Here is a 12,145-nt window from a genome sequence, read left to right as displayed (position 1 = left end):
CAAAAGTCATCACTAATCCCTTATTGAATACGCCAATTCAGCAAAGTTAGTGTTAAAATGAAACCACAACATCACAGTCACCCATAATGTTCATTTAGGTCCAATGTGAAATGGACATTCTACAAGTATTGAAACAAAAATATCCACTAAATATTAATATATGTTTATTGCCGATCAGAAGGTGTTCATAAACACAATGCATATATATCTTGAAAATAAATACCATTTCTCTTAAAATTGGAGCGGTTTGGAAAAGCATAATGGTATGTCATATTTTCTAATTTTCAAATAAGCTGGAAAAGAAGGTTCAACATTCTCATGCAATTCAACGCAATGACACATACCAAGCAAGCTTCCCCTACCATCTACAGTTCATTTCCCAAATTAAACTACCTACATACTGCTCTATGGTTCAATCCTAATCTATTCTACCTAATAATTCAATTTTACCGAAATTGGCGTGTACCATTATGTTTGCCCGAGCCGGTAATATTGTTAATGAAAGTGTACTATAGTGTTACAGTATCTTTCTCTGTTTGACGGGCGAGCGTAACCTATTTTTGATTTATTAAAAATGTGGGTCACGCTGTAGGTAGTTTACTCTTAAGAAGCCTAAAGGTTCATTATTGGCATAAGCGCCGACCCTGTGCTCGAGGGGCTCGTGGTCCCTCCAAGCTTACTTGGGACCACCTAGGATCTGGGTATCGTTGCTTGGATATTTGACAATGGAACACACAAACCTGATTGCCATTCCCTCCCCCAAAGTTATACAAAAACCAACATGCTAGTTCTAGAATCCAGCATTATATCTTAACCTGCCTATTCAAATTGGAGCTGTGGGGGGCGCGGTGGCTCAGGGGTAGAGCGTTCACCTCCGGTGCTTCGAGTCCCTGGTTCGATCCCAGCACGCGCCATGTGGACTTTGTGGTGGACAAACTCCGTGCTCCTGGGTTTTCTCGGGGTTCTCCCGTTTCCTCCCACTTTTTTCATTCCACCATTTTACTCATTTCTCATTATCACCGTCTCCTTTAGCCTAACCGACATATGCGTGGGACGTTAAGCTTAAAGATTTCATTTCATTTTTTTTTTCAAATTGGAGCTGGGAGAAGCACGATGGCTCAGTGGTAGAGCGTATACGTTTAGTGCATGGGGTCCCTTGTTCGATCCCCTACCAAGTAAGTTTGCAGTGGACAACATCAGGATTCCCATTCCTCCCAGTTTCTTATTCTACCAATTCTTCCATTATCATTCACTTGCCATAGTCATCGTCTCCCTTAGCCTAATATGCATAGTCGTGGGGTATTAAACTTAAAGATTTCATTTTTCATTTCCAAATTGAAACTAATGTTATCCTAATGTTACCCTATCATATTATTTTTCGTGCATGGCCCTAGGTTATTGGTCTTGCTTGTTGTGAAAAGACGCCGCAACGAAGCATCGTATATTTTACAAGTCAGCACATGCAGTATCTACTCATTCTTAGGCGTAAGAATCCTATTATTTGAACATGTTCAGTCCATGTTATGAAATTTCTCTTTTACCCATTTATTTTGTCGTTCCTTTCTTGCATGTTTTTCATTTTATTTCTTCCTAAGTCAAGCATATAGAGCATTTTCTTCTCAAATGTACTGGAAATATACATTTTATTTTTCAAAATTCTTATCATATTATGGTTTCAAAAGTGCTATTACTGCAAAACATACATCACAAAGGGCTATTGTAGTCCTTCGTGTCAAATGGCATATTGAATCCTGTGTCCACGTTTGATTCCTGTTTGTATTGCTGATTGAACTTCCTTCTCATGTAGTTTCAATGTTGGATAGAAACATTAAAACTCAACTGCTCACTGTATCTAAAATGGACCTGCTATTAGGATTCAGTTGTGCATCTTCGCTTGCTAATCAACTTTCGAATTTTAGTAAATAAATTGCAAGACAGTAAAGAATATCAAAAGTTTATTATTTGAGGCAAATATAACCTACTAAATTCTATTAACTGTTTCTGCTTCTGTACGCCAGAAACTTATGTATACTTGTGCTGTGCAGTTTATGACGTCATAACGTATAGGCATTTAGATCTTTGTATTATATGCAGTCTTGAAAAACAACTATTGCTTTATTTAATAGCGTATTTTGTAAGTGTTAAGCGGCCTACTTTCAAACAAATTTTACGTTGTTTATTGTTATTGAATTATTTAGAAAGAAAATAAATAAAAGTAGAGTGCGAAGATGTTTTCTATTCCTAGTTTCGTCCTTCGTTCGATTTGCCATAAAAATAATATCAATCACAAAGGATGGTAGGTAAATATCGTACGCGGTCGATGAAACTTATCTGATATAGACCAAAAGTTTGCATGCTGATAGACCTTGATGAGTTTAAATATTTTGGTATGTAGAACTTTCGTTGCTGAGTTATCAAATTCGGAGTTTGCACTCTAAAAGCACTACTAATTAACTCTATGGCCTATAGAACCCGGAGGTTCAATGCTGCATTTACGAAACCTCTTCGTTCATTTCTGTTCTTAGCTAACTGAATCCAGTTTCTACTTTGTATTTCTATTTCTGCGAGATCCATCTTAATATTGTCCTTTCATCTGCGCCTAGAGCTTCCTGATGGACAGATTTCCAGTGAAAATTTTGAAAGCGTCCCCACTTTCTTCCATTCTGGCTACATGTCTTGCCTACCTGAGCCTCCTAGACTCGATGATCCTAACAATGTTTGGTGAACCGTATAGATTACGTAGTTCCTCGTTATGAAGTTTCTCCAATTCCTCATTTCGTTCCTCTTGGGTCCGAATATTCATCACAGGATCTTGTTCACAAATAGTTTTAGTCTTCGTTCTTTCCTCAGAGTAAACGACCATTTTTGCACTCTCGGATAATAAATAAATAAATAAATAAATAAATAAATAAATAAATAAATAAATAAATGGAGAATTTCTCTAATTGCTATTGCCTGTATAACTATCCAGTTCTTAAACATTGATTTCAAGCAAAGGAAAGTAAATGATAGGACAGTTGATTAACTACTTTAAAATGTAGCATCTCCTTATAATAGAAATTTGGGTATTATTACTGTTTATTACTCGTTTGAGAGTTACTTATAACTGATTATGGGCGATTTTTCACTAATATCAAAACTTATTGGTTCAATATATCGAATTTGTAAACGACAAACCCCTCAGTGCATCACGGTAATTCGTAATAGTAAACAGTCACGCTAACAGATATCGCTACCTACGCTGTTGTTTTCCTGCCTGACGCTAATAGATATTGATATCTACGCTATCGTTTGCCTGCCTGACGTTAATAGACATCACTACCTACGCTATCGTTTGTCTCCCTGATGCTAATACGCTGCTGAAGTCGTCTGCTGTGAATTTTACTGGGCGCAGCCATATTGGTTACAAACAATCTGTTGTTAAGGTGGTTGCTAAGGCAGTTTCAATGGTGTTTTATGTGGCAGTTGTGAGTCTTGTCAAAGACGAACTTAAAATTATGAATATGAGGCTACATATTTAACGAATAGCAGTGAATATATTTACTTTATACTTACAGAAAGGCTATATTTATCATAATATGAAACAAAATTGCTCTATATTTTAATTCCTTCAATCGCTAATAACTTGCTGGACAACAAGTGAGTGAGAATGCCACGCATGTATGTGAGCGCCCCTTAATAATAATTTTAGATTGAGTTTACTTAAAATTATTGAAAATTGTTATGCTATATACTTCTGTCATATTGTTTGTTTAGCTTCAGTGAAAATGTTTAATATGGAAGAAACTTGATTTTTATAAAATTAGCGATCAGATATTCGGAACAAAGGAATGTAGCGCTAGAATAACCAATGCATTTTAAAGTATACAATTACGAATACATAATCTCAGAAACTTAGCATCTTCGTGGAAATAATTTCCTAATTTATTCTTCATCCTTTTGTAAGAGTGTCCATTCTTTGTTTGGCACTGTTAAGGTTGAAATGCGTCACCAGAAATAATTAAATAATTTAAAAGGTATAACTCTCTAACTATCCTATACAATGTCCTAATGTTATCTGATTTTTTTTTTTGTGGCGTTTACCACAAACGGCGTACAGATTTGTAACATTCTAGACTATACATGTATTAAAATTCATAAGGAGAATACGTACCAACTTACGCTGGGTGGTCACTTCACGTAACACTACATCTATGATGATTAAGGGCAGCTTGAAGCTCAAGCGATATAAGGATGCATCTGTAGGGATCAGGTAGATCAGTGAAGTTGCCTATGCGTGAAAGAAAGACAGGTACGAAAAGCTTACACTAGCCAGGGCTAGTAATCACTACAAGTGGATTTGTATTTCAATTTCTTAGTAACCATTGCACATTTTTAACGCTGTTTCTATGTTCTCCCTCTACATAAATAATTTTCTTGCATATAAGTATTTTCGTAGATTAGACAAATTTTACACATACTTTTTCAAAAAATGATCCTGTATTGTTCATGCATACTTAGCGTAGATCGATAGGATCGAACAATTATATTTTATGTCAAACGGGATGAGACAAAGTAACAAGTCCGGTTTAAACTTTACTATATTACCTGTACTATACTATTACTAACATTCATATGGTAAGGTTAGGTTAGCTTGTGATTGCTTAAATGTGGTTGTCTTACATATATGTGTAACGCCATTTACCAATTTTAAAATCATCCATTGCCTGTAAATCTCACTTGTATCAAGAGTTTCAAATTTTTACACATATATGTAACCACAAAGGTAAAATTGTTATCGAACTTACGATGGTGAGAATCGGAAAGAGCGGAGGCAGACGAGCATCACACTCCATGCTGGGGCAGGCATTGTCGAAGATTATAGTATGCCTTTAAAGGTGTGATTCAATTATCAGTTTACTAAGAAACGATTTTACAGTGTTCTGAGTATTAATATATATTAAACAGCGAAATTAGCCTTAAAATGTCACAAACAAACGAACAAAAAAAGATAGAACAAGGGAGCTTAGGTAAACACACACACACACACACACACACACACACCACACACACACACACACACACATATATATATATATATATATATATATATATATATATATATATATATATATATATATATATATATATATATATATATATATATATATATTAATTTCAATCTGACAGAATATGCAAGGAGAGAAAGTGTTCTTCAAAAAGATTTAGATATATCTGTTCGCCCAATAAGTAATTAATCATTATATCGCTTGTTGTACAGTGTGGCTTTGTTTTTGTTTCTCTTTAATCTATTATATAAAAGAGAACGCACAAATCCTTTGTTAGCTCATCACGCTAATACGGCTGAACCAATTTCTTTCATTTTTGGGGGGTTATTAGGATTTGGACCCTAGATGGTTTTTATCATATCACTTTAATTTTTAATTACCAGTGTCTTGAGATAATTGACCATTCAAGTGTCCATAACGTACAAATCCTTTGTTAGTTCATCATAGGTATAAAAATAAACGTATTTATATGCAACCCGCATGACCGTGTCACTCGGCGGGTTAACATAAATGACAGGCGATATAATGTTAACATTTACTGCAATCTACTATGGTTTTTATCATATCACTTGAAAGCGAAAAAGTAAAAATTATCTAAGTAACAAAGTTTATTGCGTTCCGGGGTGACCGCAGCGAAGCGGGGCGGGTTAACATAAATGACAGGCGATATAATGTTAACATTTACTGCAATCTTCTATGGTTTTTATCATATCACTTGAAAGCGAAAAAGTAAATATTATCTAAGTAACAACGTTTATTGCGTTCCGGGGTGACCGCAGCGTTCCGGGGTGACCGCAGCGAAGCGGGGTGAACGCTGCTAGTATATTATATAGTACAATATTTCTAATTTCATTCTTGGGAAAACAAACAAAAAAATGCATGTTCCTCTTAAACTGTTATGGTTATATCCGAAAACGAAACAAATCATTTTCATAGAAGAGTACCGTGTAAGCTTCTTCATATAACCCGCTTAAAGCTGGTTTGTTTGTAACCAGCTAGCTGAACAGGAAGCGGAAATAACGTTTACTTCACCAGCATATAGATAAAGCTTCCTACGTTATCGTTTGCCTGTCTGACGCCAATAGATATAGCTACCTACGCTATCATTTCCCTGCCTGACCGTAATAGACATCACTATTTATGCTATTGTTTGCCTGCCTAACGCTAATATATGCCGCTACCTACGCTATCGTTTACCTGCCTGATGCTAAGAGACATCGCTACCTAAGCTATCTTTCTTTCAGTTTTATGCTCCTTGGTTATGCCGGTTAGGCTGAAGAGACGGTGATGATGAGAAATGAATTAAGTGTTGGAATGAAGAAAGTAGGAGGGAACGGGAGAACCCCGAGAAAACCGTCGAGCACGGTGTTTGCCCACCACAAAGTCCACACGGCGCGAGCTGGTATCGAACGAGGGTTCCGGAGGTGAACGCTCTAGCACTGAGCCATCGCGCCTCCTACCTAAGCTATCGTTTGCCTGCCTGACCGTAATAGACATCATTACCTACGCTATCATTTGCCGGCCTAATGCTAATAGATATCGCTACCTAAGATATCGTTTGCATACCTGACGCTAGTAGATATCTCTAGCGCAGCGTTTCCCAACCTTTTTTCAACTCGCGGCACACTACAACTGTAATTTTAATTCTCGCGGCACATTCATTTGTAAATATAAAATACCGTGTTTTTGTGTATATGTGTGTGTGATTACTGATCTCCTTCTCACAAAGAAGAAAGCTCGGTCACTGGTTTTCCCCGTGGTAAATCATTGAGCTAATTATTTCATTCTAATTTAAAAATAGAAAAAAATCGCAATGAAATACTGGTATAGGACTCAGGTTTTCTAAAATACACTTTCTTTTTCGAAAACTAGATGCAACCTTTCACTAAGAAGGAAAATCACCAAATAACGAAGGAACAAACAAATCTCTTGTACTTTAAAAGTATAAATGTAGGTAATTTGTATGCATGTTTACCTTGTCGAAAGGATTGAATGATATTTTAAAATTTCAAGTTGCAAAATAGTTTGAAACAATAAAGAAGCAATAATGGTTATAACAATGATAAGTACTTTTTTCGACATTAAAAATGTACAGAAAAGTAACACAGTAGGGAACTTATAATTTATTAACACGGTTAATATACGTTACTATTTTAAATATTACACAAAGGTTAGAATTGTTCAATAATATTTTCTATTATATAAAGATTACAATATTTCAAAAATAAGGAAAACAGGTTGGTGCACGAACCAAAATTAATGTGCAACTTGAGTACAATATTCTTTCACCATCTTCTTCAATTGTGGACGGATGGTTGATAAACACACCCTCATATCGTGTTCCGGAGTTAACAGTTGTTACCCGTTCTTACACTTGATTGTGTTCATTGCAGAAAATCCTGCTTCACTTAAGTAGGATGTAGAAAAGGGAATGACAACTTTCACAGCCTTTGCAGAAATAGCTGTAGAAATGTGTAAGAGGCTGCGGCAAATAAAATTCTGTTTTCGAAATAATACCTGCTACACAGTAATGTATGCAGAATAATATATTACAATTACAGTATTTTTTCCATTGTAGATGATCATAGTAATGTGTAATACAAATATATATTTTTCTATTTCTTGCAATTTGGTTGCTATAGAATTAATAATTTTGTTTCGATTTCCTCGCGGCACACCAGCGGCCCATTTGCCCGCGGCACACCGGTTGGGAAACGCTGCTCTAGCGTGTAGGTAAATTGCCGGGGTTAAAACTATTGTGAAGATTTAATTGCAACTTTAAAAATGTGTATATTTTCAATTGAATTATTTCAAAATATGTCAAACAGGATCATCATTAGCGCAGAGCAGGGGACAATTGTCCCCATCTCGAAGCTTGAGTAATGCATATATTTTAATAAATTGTATAGACCTACTTATATACTAATAAGATAAACATGAAACTCTTATTTCGGTGGAGAACCTTGTCGTATTCCCCTCGCAAGTAAAATGTGAAATACGCTGCTGAGGACGAAGGCCGTAATCATATTTAGATTTGAGTATTAACATTTATATATTTCTATCGTAATATATTGTGACAATTTGATTCCAACTTAAACTGTAGTCTTTCAATTTAATTATTTCAAAATTGATAGTGATGACACTGAAATATGAACATGTTTTGCTGTTTGTTATATGAGCAAATACAGTAAGCATATTTTCAACGAACTTAAAAAGTTCGTTGCTGAATTCTCTCTCTCTCTCTCTTTGTGTGTGTGTGTGTGTGTCTGTCTGTCTGTTTGCTATTTTTTTTTTTTTTTTAATTTTGAGCTCTCCATTCGATAGAGCATCAAAAACTGTCTGAGAAAGTGATGGAATTTTTCGTGTCACTCTTACTGTTCCCGAGATATTGGCCATGAAAATTCCAATTTCGAGAGATTAAAGGAGCCATGTCTCGTGAACCGTAAATCATAAAGAGATTATATTTTTCAATTTTGAGCCTCCATTAACAGCACGTGCCTGCGTAACACAACATATTGTAAGAATGCGTTAACAGAAGTCTTAAACAAAACATGTGGAAAAAATTTAGTACTCAAGGAAATCATAAATGGATTAGAGACTTGCACGGGCTGGGCCCAGCCCGAGGACCGAAGCCCGGCCCGGCCCACAGGCCGGGCTTGGGCGGGTCGACTCTGTTATTTCTTTGGGCCGGGCCGGGCTCGGGCGGGCCGACACTGATTTCTCTTCAAGTCGGGCCGGGCTAGGGCCGATTAATTGCAATTCTTTAATAATTATTGACTTTCGTTAAACAATAATTATTAAAATGAAGGCAATCGAAGTGTGCCCGTGAAAAATGTTACAAAATGAGACTTTTAAAATTTTTTGGGCCCGGGCCGGACTTGGGCCAAGAATTTTAAAAATCTTATCGGGCCGGGCCGGGCTCGGGTCGAAAATCTCAAAAATTTTCGGGCCCGGGCTGGGCCGGGCCTAGGTACATTTGGGCTGGATTGGGCTCGGGCCGAAAAATTCGGCCCGTGCAGTTCTCTAAAATGGATAGATATATTATAAGAATTGTTTAAAGAGTATAATAATGAAGTACATAGAAGAATTCGTATAAAACCTGTTGAAGTTAATAAGAAAAATTATTTCCTTTTAAGTTCGTTCTGGAAATGCTCTTGGAGCATTCTCAAATGGTTAGATTTGAACTTTAATATTTATGTTACCACATATTAGTTGGTGTGCAAACTTAAATAAATACATAAAAACAAATGTTAAAACTAAATAATGAGAGCTCTTTAACTAAGCATGATTTTAACTTATAGAAACGGAAGGCTCGGAAGCAACAACTAGTTTTACTACTTGAGAGACGAACATTGATTAATTTTTAAGTAATTAATTTAAATATAATTATAACATTACCTTTTTATCCTTGCAACTACATCATAGTGTGTGCGTGTGTTCATCGTTGCTTCGTGGCATGTGGCGGAACGAAATCCTTTGATTCCTTACTCGTGACGCACATTTTTTGTTGCACATTAGATAACATTACTGCACTACACCATAAACTTATCACACTATTTCCTCGATTGGCAGATAAATGTAACGTCTTACCTTCTTCTGATGCTCACGTTCTACTGATATAACACACCCATCTTTGTGTGTATGCAAGCAGCTGCGTGTACTGATTCGTAAAGATAAACATGGTATTTAGACGTGGTACATTCATTATGCAGCGGTACACAGATACACAATGAAGAATAAGCAATTCTTTAAATTAGAACAAAAACACAAAACACATTATTGTGCTACAATATCCTGTTTTTCTTCTTACTAGAAACGAACGTATCGCACTGACTGGAAGGTGTAAACAGAGTTTAGAAAATATAATATTTCTCCTTCACTTCCAAGTCTCATAAGGCATTGAAATATGTTGTTTTGTTTCAAATGTGGATGGCATTGCCAGTCAAACGAGTATTTTTTTTTTTTTTTTGTCTTTCTAGTTTCTTGAATAGACTTTGTTGGATAAAGTTTACTGGGTTCTGGGAACAAAATGATAGAAACAAGAAAAATGTGTAGGGTCCGTTATTCAAGGCTCTGAACTTAACGGAAATGAGGAGAAAATCCTGGTAGCTTAATCGGATGTAAAACCTTGCGAAGTACAAGAGAAGCACAGTACTGCGCCTGGCTGATCTTTATTTGGTAACACGCAATAAAAGCATAGTAAACACTTGATGAATTTGATGTAACACAAGCGAGAGTACACTATGTTCATAGATCAAGGGCGTTACTTGTTTTTCTTTTTACGATGTTAAGATTCTTATTACAACTATAGGAAGTAGAGAAACAAGCAATTAAAAATATAATGATGATAAACTACGTCTAAGAAAAGAAGAGAAAAGGAAAGCTGTCTCTATTTAAAAACAAATCTCTTTTGTGAAGTTTACGTACCCCTTCCTGTACAACGGGCGTTATCCATTGTTCGATCCCTGGTCGCATCACAATAGATCTCTACTCATATTATATAACTTCCATGTTAGAAAGGACCATTGAATTTCCGATCAACTAATAAAGCTCCTAACGAGAGATGTTAAAGTATAGATTTATATATAGAGAGAAAATTAAATAACTAAAATAAGCATTTGATTTGATTTTTAGTTTATCGTCCCCTGCAGCAGCAGGGCTATATGAGACGTGGACCTACAGTTTTATCTTAGAATTCGAACCACATGAGCTCCCGCCGGGAATCGAACCTGAATCCCCATTACCAAAGGACTAGAAAAGTTAAAAATGTTAGAACTATCGTCATGTTAGAACTCTATAGGAAGGTTCCGTTAACAATACTGTACTTCTGGCCATAATCAAAATATGACCTATCTAAGCACGTCACGTGTGAGCGATAATGTCTCTCGGCGTTCACACTGCCCGGGAAATCTGCAAAAGAAGAAAGGAATGAGGGAAAGATAGGAAGCGATTTAAGATCATTACGTTTGGTACGATCCCGGCGTTTACCTGGCGTAAATAAGGAGAACCCAAATAAAACCTCATTCAGGATGGCTGACCTGAAAAAATCTTTTACACGTTTTCGACGGAATATCACACTGGGAATCGAGTTCGGAACCCTCGTGTTAGAACCATGGTTAATGTGAGAGTGTTATATATATTGACAATGGTGGCATCATGTTAACATTGGAACCAATATACAAGGACACTCACTGTGAATATAGCATTTCCCTGCGCTACTAGGAATGTTTTTTGTTTCGTTTATTTGAGATTTTAACATGCCCTTCCAGCACTAAGATTATGGAATAAGTGAGATATAAAATTTCATACTTAACTATGAATGTCTAGAGAAGAAGAAAATATCATATCTCCAAAATTTTAGTTATCAGTACTAATTATTTAACTCCTAGCAATTTGTATGCGTTACATGATCTTGGATACTATTTGTTTATATCTATACTTTTAAATATAATCAACTAAAATAATAGAAATACTTGAGTTTAGAGAAGACCTTCTATTTCTATATAGCCTATAGAACAAATGTAATGATTATGCTGCTTAAAATGTTTACTAGGTGCTTAGAATCCCCTATCATCATCATGGGTATCTACCACTATTGGCAGGCTGTTTGCCTTAACTGAGAAACTTCTATGCTCCACGGTTTTCTCCTAACCTTTTCGTCTTCACGTACAACTTTTGTGTTTTGTTATCATCCATTAAAGTCTTCTTTGCCTCCTCCCTCTCTTTCCTGCCACCATACCATCTTGCACGTTCCTCATGATACAGTTCCTTCTTTGCCAATTTCTCAACAGTTTCTCTTCCTCTTCTTAATAATATCTCAAATTCTTCTTTTCCCCATTTCTAACACCCTCTCATTCGTTTTCCGCTCGATCGTTTTCCGCTAATTCTCTCCATCCTTCTTCGCACATACGTACATTTCGAAAGCTTCCAGTCATTTCTCATCATTTTTGCTTAATGTCCACGTTTCTGACCCATACAATACAAAATTTCAAACGAAGCATTTTATGAGTCTTTTTCTCAGCTCTTTATTCAAGATCCCACAAAATAGACATTTCTTCCTCCTAGAGGCTTCTTTCGCTATTGCTATCCTTTCATTG

At 36.1% G+C, this 12,145-nt stretch overlaps 1 protein-coding gene across 2 annotated transcripts in view; it reads right to left on the bottom strand.

Moving 5' to 3' along the window:
- The window catches only part of LOC145694442 (phospholipase B1, membrane-associated-like), a 92,115-nt gene extending 82,254 nt beyond the window's left edge, over positions 1–9,861 (bottom strand). The window contains exon 1 of one of the 2 annotated variants that reach the window (XM_081770710.1): positions 9,639–9,861. The gene's annotated coding sequence lies outside the window, so the exon portion shown is untranslated. The other variant, XM_081770700.1, reaches the window with a different exon arrangement.
- Between the last annotated feature and the right edge of the window lie 2,284 nt (positions 9,862–12,145).

The sequence above is a fragment of the Thermobia domestica genome, chromosome 1, assembly GCF_964235325.1.
Source record: "Thermobia domestica chromosome 1, izTheDome1.hap1.1, whole genome shotgun sequence".
Taxonomy (NCBI): domain Eukaryota; kingdom Metazoa; phylum Arthropoda; class Insecta; order Zygentoma; family Lepismatidae; genus Thermobia; species Thermobia domestica.
This window is presented reverse-complemented; position numbering and strand designations above follow the sequence as displayed.